Here is a 17,639-nt window from a genome sequence, read left to right on the forward strand (position 1 = left end):
CCTCAGAATTCTGCTTGACAGGCAGTTTTCAAACCAAAGCCACAAGGTAAGGGGAAAAGATTATATGCAGAGAATGATAGCTGGAATTTCTAGGGCAAACTACCATAGAGGAGGGTGCTGAATGGAAAAAGAGCTCTAGAAATCTGCAAAGAGCTCCCATTGAGTCTGTTGAGGAAAACCAATCCTGCCTATGTAAGATGTAACACCATGAGGCTGGGCTAACAATGACCAGGAGCTGTAAAATGAACAATTCGCAGAGGACACAAGGGCTGGGAGACTATGAGTTCTCACCAGCCAGGTGGAGAGTCCTCCCTGACTGTATGGGACATTTTTCAGTAGAAACCTTGGGAGGGTGGCATCTTAGTAACAGGGCTAAATTAGCCATAGCGTAAAAACTTGTGCAAAGAAAGGAAGGAAAAAAATTAAAACTACATACTTGAAATTAAAAATTATGTTTGACATCCACTCAGAATTACAAAACATGCAAGAAAGTAGAGAAATGTGGACTTGTAACCAGGAGAAAAATCAGTCAACAGAGGCAGATGCAGAAATAGCAAAGAGGAAGGACTTAAGTGAATGACTAAAAATCATTTGTAAAAATAAGCCCAAGGATTTAAAGAAAATTAAACATCATGAAAAGATCAATAGAAAATGTTTTAACAAGAACCAAACAGAACTTCTAGAGCTGAAAAATATATCTAGAATGAAAAATTTCCACTATAGGTGTAACATCCAATGAGAACTTCAAAAGAAAAGATCAGTAAATTTGAACACAGCAATAGAAACTGTGATAGTAGAAGCACAGAGAGAAAAGGAGACTGAAAATGAGCCCAACATTAGTGACCTGTGGGCAGAAATATATTGGCAAATTTTAACAAATACCTTTATGGAGAAAAAAGCCTCAATCTATAGCATTGGCCAATTTTCATGATGTAAATATTCCCACCATGGCTGATTTCAAGGTGCCACTGTGACATCAATGAATACAAAATTTTCCAAATTAGACTAATTATAAACTGACATATCCAATAACCTAAATAAAAGACACAGTAGAAAAAGATAGAAAGCCAAATTTTAAAAAGTACACATATATACAGAGGACTAAAGATAAAACCAAGAGTAGATATGTCATGGGAAGCAATTAAGGGCAGAATCACCTCTTTAAACCACTAGTTGGGGTGGGGAATGAGAGGAGGGGGTGTGAACCTCGAATTCCATATCCACTGGGAATGTTCTTCAAAACCAAGGAATTATTTCTACGTCAGAAAGCTAGAAAAAATGAGTTTATTAGCACCAAAGTAAGTAGAAAGAAGCAAAAAGTAAAGACGTAAAATTAATAAAACAAGGGTCAGCAAATCACAACTTTCAGACAAAAATCTGGCTTCACATCTGTTTTTCTGAATATTTATATTTGAAAATAGTCCCGCTCATTTATTTACTTATTGTTGTCTAGTGCTGCCTTAGAAATCATACGGTCAGCAAACCTAAAATATGTATTAGTTATTTACGGAAAAATTCGCTACCCCTAGAAACAGACAACAGAGATAAATGAATACAACTAAAAGGAGCATTCTTCGAAAAATCAGTCTTGATAAATCTATTGCTAAACTGATCAGAAAAAAAAGAAAAATTTTACATCGAAATTTCCAGTATTAGGGATGAAAGAAAAAGACAGTGCTACCAGTCCTACAAACATTAAATGGGTAATAACAGTACAAACAAATTTATGCCATTAAATTTGATAACTTAGAAGCAATGAAAAAATTGTACAGCAAAAATTGTTGATAGAAAATCTGAATAGCTCTATATTTATTAAAGAAATTGAATTCATAATTTCCTTCTTACAGCAAAACTCCCAGGCCCAAATGTCTTCACTGGTGAATTTTATCAAACATTTAAAAAAGCACTAATTGTAATAAAACATAACCTCTCTCAGAATATGAAAAGAACCCTTTCCAACTCAGTTTTTGAAGCCAGCATCATGCTGATACCAAAACCAGACAAATACTTTACAGAAAACTTTACACCAATATTCTTCATGAATCTAGATGCAAAAAATTTTTAACAAGATATTAACAAATAGAATCCATCTATGTATAAAAAGGACAATATATTACAGTCAGGTGGAATATTTCTTAGAAGTGTCAGGTTGTCTTAATATTTGAAAAACCAAGGCAACTCCTCATATTAGTAGGAGGGGGAAATGTTTTTTTCTCCCTTAGGACTAGAAGAAAAAGTACACTTGACAAAATTTAGCCACATTTATTACAAAAACTTTCATCAAAGCAGGAATAAAAAGAAACTCTCAAGCTTATAGAGGGCACTTTTAAAAATGTGCAGCTAACATCTACCTAATGGCAAAAGACTGAACTTATTTTCTCTAAGAACAGGAACAGCTGATGCTGGTACAATTACATATCTGTCTGGGGGAAAAAAAAAAAACTTTAGTATTTCCAACATATCATGCACAAAAGTCAACATGAAAAAGATCATGGATGAAAATGCCAAAACTAAAACAATAAAACTTCTAGGAAAAATCGAGGAGAAAATTTTTGTGATCTCAATGTAGGCAAACATTTCTGAGGTAATAAATCTGTAACTTTTTTTTTTTTTTTTTGAGACAGAGTCTTGCTCTGTCACCCAGGCCGAAGTGCAGTGGCATGATCTCGGCTCACTGCAATCTCCGCCTCCCAAGTTCATGCCATTCTCCTGCCTCAGCCTCCCGAGTAGTTGGGACTACAGGCGCCCGCGGCCACGCTCATCTAATTTTTTTGTATTTTTTAGTAGAGACAGGGTTTCACCGTGCTAGCCAGGATGGTCTCGATCTACTGACCTCATGATCCGCCCACCTCGGCCTCCCAAAGTGCTGAGATTACAGGTGTGAGCCACTGTGCCTGGCCCACAAATCTACAACTTTACAAAATGATAAATTAGACTATCAAAATTTAAAATGTTTGCTCCCCAAAGTATACTATTAATAGTATAAGAAGACAAGTCACAAACTAGAGAAAAAAAACTACATATATGTGACAAGATATTTTTATAGAGCATCATATACATAAAGAAATCTTCAATAATTAAAAGATGAGTAACCCAATTTTATAAAGGGAGAGAAGCAAATGAATTAAACAGACTTTAACCAAAGAATATATACAAATAGCCAATAGCCACATGCAAAGATGCTCAGCATTATTAGCAGGAAAACGCAAATTAAACTCATCATGAGTCACCTCCACCCACCCACTAGAATCGATGTTCAAAAGGATGATTATAACAGATATTGACAAGGACATGGCTCATCCGGAGCTCTCACTGATTGCTGTGGGAATAGAAAATGGTATGAATGGTCAGGCATGGTGTCTCACGCCTGTAATCCCAGCACTTTGGGAGTTGGAGGCAGGTGGATCACTTGAGGTCAGGAGTTCGAGATGAGCCCGGCCAACATGATGAAACCCTGTCTCTACCAAAACTACAAACATTAGGCAGGCATGGTGGCAGGGACCTGCAATCCCAGCTACTCGGGAGACTGAAGCAGGAGAATTGCTTGAACCTGGTAGGTAGAGGTTGCAGTGAGGTGAGATGGTGCCACTGCACTCCAGCCTAGAAAAAAAAGAAAATGGTATCACTAGGAAATACTTTGGCTGTTTTTTTTATAGTTAAACACCTACTTACTTTAAGGCCCAGTAATTTGCTTCTAGGTATTTACCAAGAGAAAACATTTGTACTCACTTGTTATACATATTTGCTCATAGCAATCTTAATAGTCAAAAACTGGAAGCAACCCAGGTGCCCATCAGCAGGAGACTGGGTCAATAAATTGGGTGTATTCATACAAGAGAATAGTACTGAGAAGTAAAAATGAATAAGATACTGTTAGATTTAACAAAATGAATAGATATCAAAAGTGTTATGTTGAATGGAAAAAGCAAGTATTTACATAGACACAAAAGAGTATGTGCTATATAATTACTTTTAGATGAAATTTTTAGAAGTCAGAACGGATCTTTGCTGACAGAAAGCAGATCAGTGGTTGCCTGGACAAGAGCTGGGGTGAGCTTGCCTGTAAATAGGCACAAGGGTACTTTCGGAGTTAAGGGAAATCCACATCCTGTGTTGAGGTTGACTGGGTGTATACATTCGCCAAAACTCCTTGAACTGATATAAAGGTGCAGTTTATTGAATAAAAACTACACCTCACTGCAGTTTTTAAGAAGAGTTTATGTGTATTTATTTTCTCCTGTTTGAGCTTTGAAAAAACATTCCAAAGTTTTTCTATTAGAAAACATTTAGAAGTGCTCAAAGTAGCAAAAGGTTTGCCCAGTTTTATCGGAAGTATGGAGAAAAGACACAAGATGGCGGTGTTACTCAGAGAAAGCAAAAGTGTATGGTGTCTTTCTCAGTAAAGTCTCATTTCACCTGGCAGTTCTTCAGGTCTTTGACACTATTGTCCTCAATACGTTCTTCTCCAGATGCTAATGGGAGTCTTCTCTAATGTACTTAATTATTGTCTACACTCAATAACTATGTCACAGATCCTTAAAACATCTCAAGAGCTTTGAAATAGAGCTTCTGTTTTTCTGTTGTTGTAAATAAAAGTGAAAAATGTAAATAGTTTGCAATCAGTAATCTGTTTCATTATTAGGGAGACTCATATCTACTGCAGTTTGTTACTCAGTAATGGAAGCCCCTGAGAAGTCTTCTTACCTCTGGGAAGAGCGCTTTGCATCCCAGAGAATCGGATTCGCATTTCAGGCAGTCAGCCACTGGAGGGCAGTGCAGAAGCATGAATGCCCTCACCTGCCCAGGAGGCGGGAAACCCTGCAGCAACTGCGTCTCCTAAGGAAGCCTAGGACCAGGTTATTAGCAGAGGGGAAGGGAAAATGAATCCATTCTGGAAACCATCCGTTTGATTCAGAATGTTTGGTTTAAGAAAGTATTTCTTGGGCTGGGCACAGTGGCTTATGCCTGTAATCCCAGCACTTTGGAAGGCCGAGGTGAGCAGATCACTTGAGGTGAAGAGTTCGAGAACAGCCTTGCCAACGTGGTGAAACCCCTTCTCTACTAAAAATACAAAAATTAGCCGGGTGTGGTGGTGTGTGCCTGTAATCCCAGCTACCCAGGAAGCTGAGGCAGGAGAATCGCTGTAACCAGAGAGGTGGAGGCTGCAGTGAGCCGAGATCATGCCACTGCACTCCAGCCTGAGCAACAGAGCAAGACTGTCTTAAAAAAAAAAAAAAATTTCTTGGTAATGACAAAGTTGTGTCCATCAGATGAACTCTAGAACTCTACAGATAACTGTAGAGCCTCGATGTACAGAGCAGCTAAGTGCAGACTGGAGAGAGGGCAGGCAGGGGCCAGCAGAGGGCAGGGTCCTGCAGGGGGAGGAGGCACCAGGTGAACCTCCCATTTCCACGACTTGTACTCTTGGGGCAGCCCCTGGTCTGTGCCGTGTGGATGGTGAAAGCTCACATGGAGAATATCTCACTACCTTGAAGAATCAGAGGACGAAGTTTAGGACAACCACAGTCACTGGCGGCCAGGGGGTGTGGGGTTCTGACAAACAGAAGAGCGCGGAGACAGGGAACCTCAGACGGTGAGTAAAGGCTGACTTCCTAGCAGGGCCATGCATGGACCTGACAGGCTTCCCTCGCTAAGGCCCAACCCTGCAGCCCTGATGGCCCTGCTACCCCACCCAGGTTCCCCACGCTGTGGGGAGATGAGTGGAAGCTGGAAGAGGGCAACCCTAGGCTTATAGCCTGGTTCTGCTCCCAAACACTACTCCTAATGTCTTGAGCTTGTTACCAAAGCTCCCTGACTTTTAGTTTGTTTTCCAGAGAAAAGACGAAACCAGACCTCTCTCCTAGGGCTGCTTTTGAGGACTACCAGGGATAACATGTGTAAAGTGCCTGACACAGAGGGCTTCACTATGTCATTAATTTGCTTCCCACCTCTTGTTTGTGGTTTCCCTGGCATCTTGTGACTAACTGCGTTTCTGAGATCAGTTCTAGTGGCAAACTTCCAAGTCAGCTGGGTCTCAGGTCGATCTTACCCATAAATGCAGTGAGTTTGCTTCTCACAAGCTTTGGTTATCTTGTCTGTCTCCCTTTTTGAAATCCAGGTTTGAAGACTATTCGGCCATGCTTTTGCAGTGAGCACCAGCTTGCTAGTGCTGGGGGGCTGCAGCCAGCAAGCTGGAGAGTTATCAGTGTTCCAAGAATGTTTCAGAACCACTTGCTTTGTCAAACCTGGGCCTTGCGGACTTCCCATTTACATGAGATTCTCTAGTCTTTGCCCATCTTCATTTCCTATTGCCTTCTATATTTTTTCTTTTATTTTTTTTCTTTTTTTGTCAGTGGCAACTTTTACATGATTTTCTGTGACCATGCACACAGGGACTAAAAGCACTCTCTCTGCATCCAGGACCCATCCTCTCCTCTACCTCTCACTGCAGTCAATGGTCTTTGCTCCTCTGCCCTTTGCTCTTGCTGGGCCATGGTGACAGCTTCCTGGCTAGGTTCTCTGTCTTCATTCATGGCCCTGCGTGCCATTTTCCCTGACATCCAAGACTTAAACTTTTAAATACGGTCATCACATCATGTTAACTCTTCACTTTCACTTCTTGCATAGCTGCTTGCTGTAGCAGGAGTCAAATCTACCCTCCAAAGACCCTGGCTCCCTCTCTTCCCCTCACTCCCTGTGCTCCTGGCTCTTTCCGACTACACGCGTGTCAGGCTCCTGTCATTCAGGCCTCCCCACTTGCTAGTCCTGTGCTCTAATATTTTTTATTCTCCCGGCTGTTGCCTTTTATCAATTCCTGCTTTGGTTTTATCACTGTCTCCTCACAGAGGTCTTCCCAGCTGTCCCAACTGAAGTAGTCCTCACTTAGCCTCAGCCCCTGTGTAAGCCATGGTGACGTTTCGTTTCCTTCATCACACTTAGCGCTGTTGAAAATTGTCTTTATTTGTTCCAGCACCACAAAGTTAAGGTGTAAAATAGAGTTTACTGGAGGAAAACAGGCCAAGAAGTAGTGGGGTGCACGATCTCCTTAAGTCGTGTTACTCCTTAGCGCTTAGACAGGATATAGACAGTCTGGTGCATCAGGGCCAAGGTACCAGCAAGGAAGAACAATGTCCCCATGATGCTCTGTGTATTTATGGGGTGTATGTAAGAGAAGAGGGCAGGGGATATCTGTGGGACCGCACACATTTCCTAGTTGAGAAAGTGGCCTTGTTGGAAGGGAAGGTCCTCCAGAACCTGACAACCAAACACTGACCCGTCCTCCTATTAGGCTCGGGTAGGGTGCCTACCAAGTGCTCTGCTAAGCTATTCCATAAAAGCAGGGAGGAAGTGAGTCCCTGGGGCCATGCTCTTCTATCTCTCCTCAGTAAAATATAAGCCCCATTAAGAAAGAGACTTTATCTTGTTTACCACTACAGTAGTACCAGGCACATAGAAAGGCAATAAAAAAATATGTATTGCATGAATGGGAGAATAGTAGAATGAGTAATAATAAAATCATGATTCAAAAGTAACTGAAATTCAGAGAGAAAGACCAACTTTACTGGAAATGATATCTTGCTAGTGACCTGGAGCTGATGGGGAGGGGGTGTCTGATTTACTGCAGCATTGTAACTGCGCACAGAAGGCACAGCAGGAGGGCAACCACTGATGTGGCTCCAACTCTTAGAGGTTCCTTTCTTGGTTTTAAATACATACCATGGCTGGGCACGGTGGCTCATGCCTGTAATCACAGCACTTTGGGAGGCCAAGGCAGGCGGATCACGAAATCAGATCGAGACTAGCCTGGCTGACATGATGAAACCTTGTCTCTACTAAAAATACAAAAAAAAAAAAAAAAAAAAGCTGGGTGTGCCTGTAGTCCCAGTTACTCAGGAGGCTGAGGCAGGAGAATGCCGTGAACCCGGGAGGCGGAGGTTGCAGTGAGCCAAGACCACACCACTGCACGCCAGCCTGGGCGACAGAGCAAGACTCCATCTCAAAAAAAATAAAATAAAAAAGACACCCATGTTAGTCCTGTGCCCACAGCTTCATTTACAGAATTACCACTGTCAAACTTGACATGTGCTGTCTCTTAAATTACTCTTTGGTATCAGAAGCAAAGTTTCATGTTTACTTTTGTCGGAGAAAGAGATTGGGATTCTTTGGAAGACATAGGCCAATTGCCTTTCATACCAAGAAAAATCTTTCTCATTCTGACTGTTTTGTTCATGTCACACCAGCATCACAGACTGCCCTGGATGGGTTTTGGCAACAAGAGTGATAATGAAGTCATTTCCATGGTGATAAGGTCAACGTTGTTAATGCTTACTGCATCACAATCAATTTTTGAAATGCTTCTAAATTAGAAAAGTGAAAAAACTTGTTAAATGAAGGAAAAGTGTACCATGAGCTAAATGCTGAGGAGAATGACTAATACTACACATGAAATACTCATCAGGCACTTGATCACATGCACCTCAGGAGGGTTTCTTATTAGAATACACTTCCCTGGAGATGAAGTCAGTGTTCTGGTTGCTCCCATTTCACAAATACCAACCTTGTAATAGATATTATTGACTTGTAAAATGGACAAAATTTGTGTTCAAAATGTCAATAAAAACTGTTAAGTAAGCAAAACAAATCTTTAGTGGTCTCTATGATGGCCCATTAGTGGAATTACTTTTCTCCACCAATGTAATACCTGTGTTTCAGGTCTCTTAGGAACTGAAAAAATTACACATAATGGAGAAATTATACCCATTAGGTCACTATGTGTTTCTACAAGTCAAGTAGTCTGTTGCAGTAGCTTTAAAGCAGTTTTCTTAAGCTAATGATTAGTTTAACACAGTCTTATCCTCTCTGACATTTTACACTCCTGACTACTTTTTTCTTAGAATTCTCCTTAGCGCCATCTTTCCCCATTTTGATGCTGCTCTCTTCCTGCTCCCTGTCGGGGCTTTTAAGTGATGTTTCTTTCTTTGATCACCTCCTGAACATCAATGATAGTCCCCAATCAATCCATTCTCCTCCTGACACTTTTTTTTTAACCTCATCTGATCACATAGATTCAAATTTCACTTAAATATAGGCTTTCAGTCAAACTTCTCAATAATGTTTGTAGCTATATCTAAAAATGGACTCATCTCCACTCAGCAGCCCCTCAGGTTCCTGACACTCAACTCACCCACAGCTCCTCCGTCCCCACCACCAACTCCAGGTGCTTCCTTGATGTCCACATTGGGATGGACGTGATTCACTTTCCAATGCTAAGTGTGGGAACCTTTCTGCATCCCACCCTTTCACTCACTACGGTTCTCTGAATTCAGCCATCAACCCAGCAGCCTGCAATTCCTTAGAGTATTTTCTCTTTTCCTTCCTATATATCTTATTCCAACCAGAACCACTGTGTCCCTAAGCTCAGAAGATACTCAGCTTCCAGCTGGGAGGAGTAGGCCCCAGTCACCAAGTCTCTTCAAGCCTCTTCGACAAGACGAGGTGGGACCTCTTCAATATTAATATGGCTCTACATTCATTATACTTACATTACAAAGAGTTTATCAAGAAGAAATACAATTTATGCTAATAAATATTTCTTCTATATAAAAAATGTATAAGAATTTGAGAATAAAAACCATGGAAGTGAAAGATACTAATCCTGACCTTCAGAAGGCATGGGAGTGGGTGAGAAACCAAGATTGCAGTGACCTGGGTCTGGATTTCAGCTCCTCCATTTGTTTGACTGGGGCAGGATATTTTAATTTGGGTTTCTTTGTAAAATGAAGAAGAACACTTCAGTCAAAGGTACGTTTTGACAGTTAAATTATGTTGCATATGAAGTATACATCCCTAAAACTTGCACATGGTAGATTCTCATCAAATCATAATTACTATAACTTAGAAGCTCAAGACTTTCATACTTGAAAAGTAAAATATCAGTAATAGTTTAAAATAACGGTGTAAGTAAACAATAATAGAAACGCCATGAAGAATCCACCCTGTCTGCCAGGGAACAGTGCTGACAGTCATTCCTCAAGGAGCCCAGATTGTCTGGAGCGGAAAGAAATTACAGACAGGAAACCCCTACCTAGACACAGCAGCACCACACACCAAATGTTCTCTGACTCCTCTGCTCCTGAAAAAGAAGATTTTGCTGCACAAAGCACAAAAAAAAAAAAAAGTTTTATAGATTATCATGGTCTTTAAATAACATTAGGACCGGGCGTGGTGGCTCACACCTATAATTCCAGCACTTTGGGAGGCTGAGGCGGGCAGATCACAAGGTCAGGAGTTCAAGACCAGCCTGAACAACATGGTGAAACCCATTTCTACTAAAAATACAAAAAATTAGCTGGGCATTGTCATGCGCGCCTGTAATCCCAGCTGCTCAGGAAGCTGAGGCAGGAGAATTGCTTGAACCCGGGAGGCGAAAATTGCAGTGAGCCGAAATCACACCACTGCACTCCAGCCTGGGCGACAGAGCAACACTCCATCTCAGGGGCAAAAAAAAATTGAAAAATTAAAAAATAATATTCTAAGACTCACCTCTCACCTATGCCCAGGGACTTCTAGGTTTGAAAGCATTTCCACCACTACTGATAATGTAAGGGAGGCACTGGGGAAAGTATAGCTGCATAATCCTTCCCTGCAGGTGCCACTCCCTAACCTCTATGCTCTCCTGGGTGTGGACTGGTTGGGGAGATGATTGGAAACTGGTTGGGGGAGATAATTGCACACAATGATAAGAGAGAAACTTGGCTGGGGCTATTAGAGGTCGTTTATTTAGTTCAACATTTCGTGTACTAAAGAGGAAACCGAAGTCCAGACTGGCTGAGTTGGAAAAGTCACCGAGCTACTGGAAGCAGAGCCAGGCCTACATCTCCTAGTCCAAAACTTCTTTTCTCCCACACCACAGCTGCTGCTTTACATTACCGGGGTTTTGGAATTTTACTCATTCAAATGCAAATGTTTTGTGTGCTTCTTTAATGGTACATTTTTTGTTTTACTTTACTAAGTAAAGTACTGAGTGAATGAGAGTGGGTTGGAGGTGTTGAAATCGTCAACCTCTTTTAAAGCATCGTTATTTTTCCTTTGTTTCTCTTTATGATGTGAAACACTTACTCCTTTTTCTTCCCAGCTTGATTTGGAGACAGCAGTACAGATAACTTGACTTTCTTGTTCTAGTGGATGATGGAAGTAGTGAGGATGCGATTAACGAAATCAATGGCTCATGGGAAAGCTTTCCCATTTCCAATCTCACCCCTACTTCAGGATATGGTCCAATGAATCCGTTGCTATGAAACAGTGCTGCAGCTGGGCTCAGTGAGGGTCTGGGTGGTCTCACAAAAGCTAGCAATAGTTGCAACTTTGAGAAATTGGAAGTGTTACGGGCTGTCCAATCATCACTGGGATAAGTCATGATCGTGTGACTTCATAAAGTTTGCCGTTGACCCATTGATCAATTAGTTATTGAAGTCATACTATATTTCAGGTATTGTATTAGGTTCCGGGATATACTGTCCTTGCTCCATAGTCCACATGGACCAATCAGCGAGTGATCGTGATGTGATGTGGTGGATGCTGTGATGGAGAAAGACGAAGTGAAAATATTCATGCACCAGAGTGCCATCTAACCCATCTTCCGATGTCAGGGAAGGCTCTTTGGGAGAGATGATATTTAAGCAGAAACCTTAAGAATAAAATAGGTGGCACAGGTGAAAAGGTGGAATAGAGGATGTTCCTATCAGAAGAAGCTGTATTGTATGTCAAAGGCTCAGACGCATCAGAGAACTGGCAGAACGCAGGGAAGTACAAGTGCACAGTGTGCAGAGAGCACAGGATACAGGTGCAGGATTGGGAGGAGGAGGTGTCCCCGGATGGGGTGGACGCGCTGCAGGGCCTCCGAGGCCATATGCAGCCTCTCCTTGTCTGCCACAGGACTTTGCATGTGACCACTGCACCTCCAGGAAGGCCAGGTGCACCTCGCTTCCCATGCGCCCGGCCTCATGGCCTTTGGGGGTTGTCGTGTGGAATGGAGATGACATGAATGGTGCTTGTGAGGTCAGGGGATTGAGTATACATGTCACCACTCAGAATGGGGCTCCTGGGTGGTGGAGGGAGTATAGTTTTCTGCAGTATCTTTGAGCAAGGACAAGATGGCAACAGAGGAGTAACTGCAACTAATAGAAAGATTTCAACTAGCAATAGCTTAAAGAAGGTAAAAGTCTCTTTTCCTTGCATGCTAAGGCAGCCTGCATACAGGCAGCCTGGGCCCTTTGTCACAGCCACACAGCGTCCTCTGAAAGGGCGACTCGCCTCCCAGGTTTCTGAAGCCTCGTTCTCTGCATGTGGCTTCAACCCCGGGACTGCATAAACTTTAGCCATCCCATCTGCATTCTAGCATGGAGCTGGGCTGGACAGCTAGCAGCCCTTTCCAGGTTAGTCAGGATCTTTGATTTTGGAGCACAAGGCTTCTGCGTGCTACTGACTGGTTCCCAGCCTCTTTCTCTCCATGGCACCATGGTGAATGGGAATTTCCTAATGGGAATTGCCTCCATTAGGTAACTATGGTGAGCCTGGAAATTGCTTACTATTATTTCCACTGCTGCTGTCTGTTTTTGTCTTTTTAAAAATTATTCTTTATTTTTAACATTTTATTTTTAAATAATTTTGGGATCGGGTGTGGTGGCTCATGCCTCTAATCCCAGCACTTTGGGAGGCCAAGGCTGGTGGATCACAAGGTCAGGAGATCGAGACCATCCTGGCTAACACAGTGAAACCCCATCTCTACTAAAAATACAAAAAAAATTAGCTGGGCGTGGTGGCGGGCGCCTGTAGTACCAGCTACTCGGGAGGCTGAGGCAGGAGTATGGTGTGAACCTGGGAGGCGGAGCTTGCAGTGAGCCAAGATCGCGCCACTGCACTCCAGCCTGGGCGAAAGAGACAGACACCATCTCGAATAAATAAATAAATAAATAAATAAATGAATATTTAATTTTGGACAACAAAAAGTTACAAAAGTACTACAAAAAATTTCCATATACCTTTTCATACCTTCCCAAAATGTTGCTATCCTAAATAATTGTAGTATAATCATCAAAGCCAGGAACTCAAATTGATAGAATACTAGAAATAGATCCATACACCTTATTCAACTTGCAGTGCCCCACTAATGTACTTTTTCAGGATCCAGACCAGGACCGCAAGTGGCATTTAGTTGTCATGTCTCAGTCTCCCACAACATGACTATTGTGCCTTCTAAATGCATCATATTAGAATGTGTATGATCTTACACTTTGATGCCTTGGTTAAGGTAGTATATGGCAGGTTTCTCCATCATAACATTTACTGTTTTTCCCATTGCAATTATTAAGTATCTTGTAGAGAACTACACTGAAACTAAGCAAATGTCCTGTTTCTCGTTATACTTCCCTCCTGCCCAGCTGGTTTTAACACCTGTTGATGACTTTTGCCTGCAATAGCTGCTCCTGTGGTATTTGTCAAATAGTGATTTTGTTGTGGTCTTTTAAAGTGCCATCATGCGCACGCAATCCACAGCTGGGTTTGAGAATTTCTGGGAGTTAACTCTTCTCAGACCACTATCCCCTGTGGTTGGTCCCTGGTTATTCAAGGCTTGCTATGCTGACACAGGCCCCTGCAAGGCTTCCCTGCAAAAGCCAGCCCCAGGCAAAATCACTGTTCCAGGCTCCACTTTCTGCTTATCCTCCACCTGCTGCTTCTGCTCTTCTTTCTTTTTTGGATCCAGACTCTGGGGGTTATTCCTGGAACAAATCTAGATCTGAGGTTGGGCTTTGTTTACATCTTTTTGGTGCAGCACCCCATCGTCTCTCTTGGGTTTATTAATCCTGACCTACACCTTCCTCCTCCCCTAACACAGTCCTCTGAAGTTGGAGTCTATCACAGCCTTCATCATGCAGGTCATAAATGGAGGTCCATCTCTTCAAATCTCTGTGCATTTGTGGAGGTGTTCTCTAACATTGTCCCTTTGAAAGACTAAGAGCCAATATTGGACAAATTATTCATGTACTTGGGAATTTTCGGACATAGTCAAATTGAATAAGTGATTATTTTGTCATTAAAAACTAAACTATGCTCACCCATGATTATCCACCAAGGGATGATTGGAGTTGTGGAGAGGGGTGGTAGGGGCAAGTCCCATAGAAGAGTAGGTCAAAATCTCCTTGGAGAACTAGGCATACTACTTTTATGTTCATCAGAAGTATGCATTGGTCAAAAAGGCTGAGAAACTGTCGTAGCACAAAGTAGACCACTTTAAAGATCTAGATGTGAGTATAATTGAGGGACAGGATTGGGGTGAAGGAGTCAAGCTAGTCTCAGCAATTGCAGCATAAAACAGGAGGAATGCAATAATAATAATGAGATCTTTACTGAGTCCTTGCTATGCACCAGGCATTCTGCAAACACTGACTCATTTAACCTCCACAGTAACCTAGAGCAGTAGGTACAATTGCTGTTCTCATTTTAGGGCTGTTGGTTCAGAGTGACGAGATAATCAAATGGCACTCAGGCAGTTACCTGGGGAGCCAATACTGCAGCCCAAAGCATCTGATTCCAGCACTCACATTCTGATCATTGCCCACCATGCCTGGCCAGGTATGAAACCACAATGAGGTTTCACTGTGATCTGGGGGAACGTGGTTTGTAAGGGTGTCTGCACCCGTGCCTGTCACGGAGCACACTTCCCATTGGGAACATCCCTGTCGACACTGTTTGGCCACACTGTCTGGCTTCCTGCCCACAACAGGAAGACCGTGGCCTCCTTGTGATGGTGGGTCTTACTTTGGCTATTACATCACTGCTCACTTCCCCTCATGTCACCTAACCAGTAAGTCCACATGTGGGATCCCAGTCCCTATCACACACACATCCACTCAGGACAGGAAGTGCATGGCATGACGTGACTCATGATCAGAGGGAGAGGGAATTGTGCTCAGCTGGCAAAGGCAAAGAAAGAACAAATAGAGGCTGCAGCCACCAAGAAGAAGAGAAGAGGAAGGACCAAGGCTGGTAATTGGTAATAAGCACTGAGATGACCTTGCTGCTTGTTAAAATATTGAGATGTTTCCAACTGCTTGGTAAGTGGCCACTGCTCCAAACCCACTGCCTTCCTAGTGCCCTGTCACCCTGTCACTGTCTTTCCCCTTTCCAGCAGCTACAGAATTCAGAATGGTTTAATTCAGAATGGTTAGGTCCTAACCACTTGAATATTTTAAGTATTACCCCAGAAGAGAACTAATACTGAACATTTGGCAGAAATACAGACTTTATCTACCTTTCATTGCCTTACTCCAGAGTGCGATTTCTGTGGTGCGCAATCCCTCTCCCTGTCGAAATGCTCTTCCCCTTGGCAGCTTTTATCCTGCAACATGGATCATGAAGATTCTGCTTTCACTACCCTTCCTTGGGAAAAGCCCAGCGGAGAGGACTTCCAACCAAACTGCCCTTAGCCATTCAGCATGGCCTTGCTGCCAAGAAGTTCACCCTCTTGGCAACTGTGGGCTATACTGCCCCAGCATGGACCCACGGCAGAAGAGGGCCCTCATGCACTCTTGCACGCCTGCCAGATTTCTGTGAAATTAATGACTCAGATAGCAAAGAAACTCAGTTCAGCCAACAAACTACTTAAAACGTGGTTACAATCAAGGCCTAAGATGTGATAATTTGATATACATATTCATTGTGTAATAATTTTCACATTAGCACATCCATGGCCCCCAGTAGCTACCGTGTGTGTGTGTGTGTGTGTGTGTGTGTGTGTGTGTGTGTGTGTGTGGTTAGGACATGGACAGTCTGTCAGATTCAAAACCAAGAACAACTCTTCTCCAGTGTTCCTTCCTCCAGTCCCCATTCTCTGCACCCTAGAGCAAACCCACCTCCTGTGAGTAACACAAATTAACTTTAGTGTAAGTTAGAGAATTCGGTGTTTAGGAAATGGTCTTTGAGCCTCAGACTCAGTCTAGACGTTTATCAGCCTGTGCCTCATCTGGGTGCCTTGCCATCCTGGTTTCAGTGAGACCTGGAGCCGGCTCAGCTTTCTTTCCTGCCCATGCCGTCTGCTTCATGCTCCCATACTTTTCTTATAAAACAGTATTTTAAACTCTTAAATAAAATTGTAGGAAAAAAGTCATCCATAACCCTAACTCACAAAGTAATTACTTTACATTTTAGTCTATTATTTTCATGTCTGTAATCATATAAATAATTATAGCCATAGCCTTAAATATTTTTCTCAAATATTGTATAATTTCATATTTTTAAATTACTATTTTAATAGCTAAATATGCTATTTAGCTACTATGTCCTAATTTCCTTAACCATTTCCTTATTGTTAGATACTTTTTTAAAAAAATTATTTTACAGTTACAGATGATGTTACAATCAGTACTTCAATGGACTTCACTTTTTTTCTTTTCCACTGTTTGCTTAGAATAAATCCTTCAGAGTTAGAATACTGGTCCAAGTCATATAAACATTTTCATAGCCTTTTAACTTTCCGTGAGGGCTGTATTTGTTTATGCCACTTGCCTCATTACATGTCTGCATTCTACCTGTATGTCTTACCCAATCTTCTGTAATTTTTATATTATCCTTTATTTTACTTAGAAAAATTGTATATTTTTATGTAATTGTATCTGTTATTTTTCTCTTCTATCTTATATTGCTTTAATTCTTAGAATGTTATCAACACTTTAAAGTTCGCCTTTTTGCTGGCCCATCTATAATTTCCTTAATATCTTGTTTTTTTATATATTTGGAAACTTCTGAATGTAGTTGTATATTTATTTATTTTCCACAACACTGTCATTAACCCAATATCATTTATGATGTTTTGCTGTTTTTGCAAGGTTATATTAATCCTACACGAATCTAGGTCAATTTCTGGGCTCTCTACGCATTTGCATTCATATGTTTTTATATTTTTCATTCATAATTCTTTATTTTCAACATGATGCTGTAGTGTGTTTTGATATCAGGTACAGATACTTATCCCTTATTATTTTTCTAAAAACATTCTTCTCGTATAAGAGGCAATCTTCACTTCCATGCTATTTGAGTAGTCTGTGCTCTTGGCCACACCCTAAGCTAAGCCAGCACCGTGATTATCCCACCTCTGAAATAATAAACTTAAATTTCACTAAACCACACAGTCTTTCTCTTCGCCTTCCGCACTCTTTTATTCCAAGTCACCCTGCACTTTGCACCATTGGGATCTATTACCCTAGCTCCTCACTTCACTCCTCATCACCCTGGCAGAGCAAAATGATCAGTCATTTTAGGATAATCCCATCAGCATTTCACGTTTCACAATTTCTTGTCTATCCACCAAAGCTACGACGCCCATTTCCAACTCGAGGACCCTGTCTGTCCAGGCTCAGTTTCTCCCCTCAGCTGTCTGGTGCATCCTCACAGAAATCAAGAGCCCCTGTCGCATTACAGTAGTTTCTCTGGTTGCGCATGTAGGATTTGCGTCAGGGTGGTAGAAGACTGGAATTGGGAAATCCAAATATGCTGCATTCTCCTATCTACAATGTTATTATAGTGAGTGTTAAAAATTCTGGAACAGATTTTAAAACACGTCAGTCACCAACTAGGAGACTAAA

At 41.8% G+C, this 17,639-nt stretch overlaps 1 long non-coding RNA gene across 1 annotated transcript in view; it reads left to right on the forward strand.

Annotated features, from left to right (window-relative positions):
- The window catches only part of LOC105500262, a 43,796-nt gene that overhangs the window by 9,915 nt on the left and 16,242 nt on the right, over window positions 1-17,639 (forward strand). Inside the window, exon 2 of the long non-coding RNA XR_001000003.1 lies at window positions 12,435-12,557. This is a non-coding gene — a long non-coding RNA (uncharacterized LOC105500262). The remainder of the gene's footprint in view (window positions 1-12,434; window positions 12,558-17,639) is intronic.

Source organism: Colobus angolensis, unplaced genomic scaffold, assembly GCF_000951035.1.
Source record: "Colobus angolensis palliatus isolate OR3802 unplaced genomic scaffold, Cang.pa_1.0 Scaffold654, whole genome shotgun sequence".
NCBI classification, from domain to species: Eukaryota; Metazoa; Chordata; class Mammalia; order Primates; family Cercopithecidae; genus Colobus; species Colobus angolensis.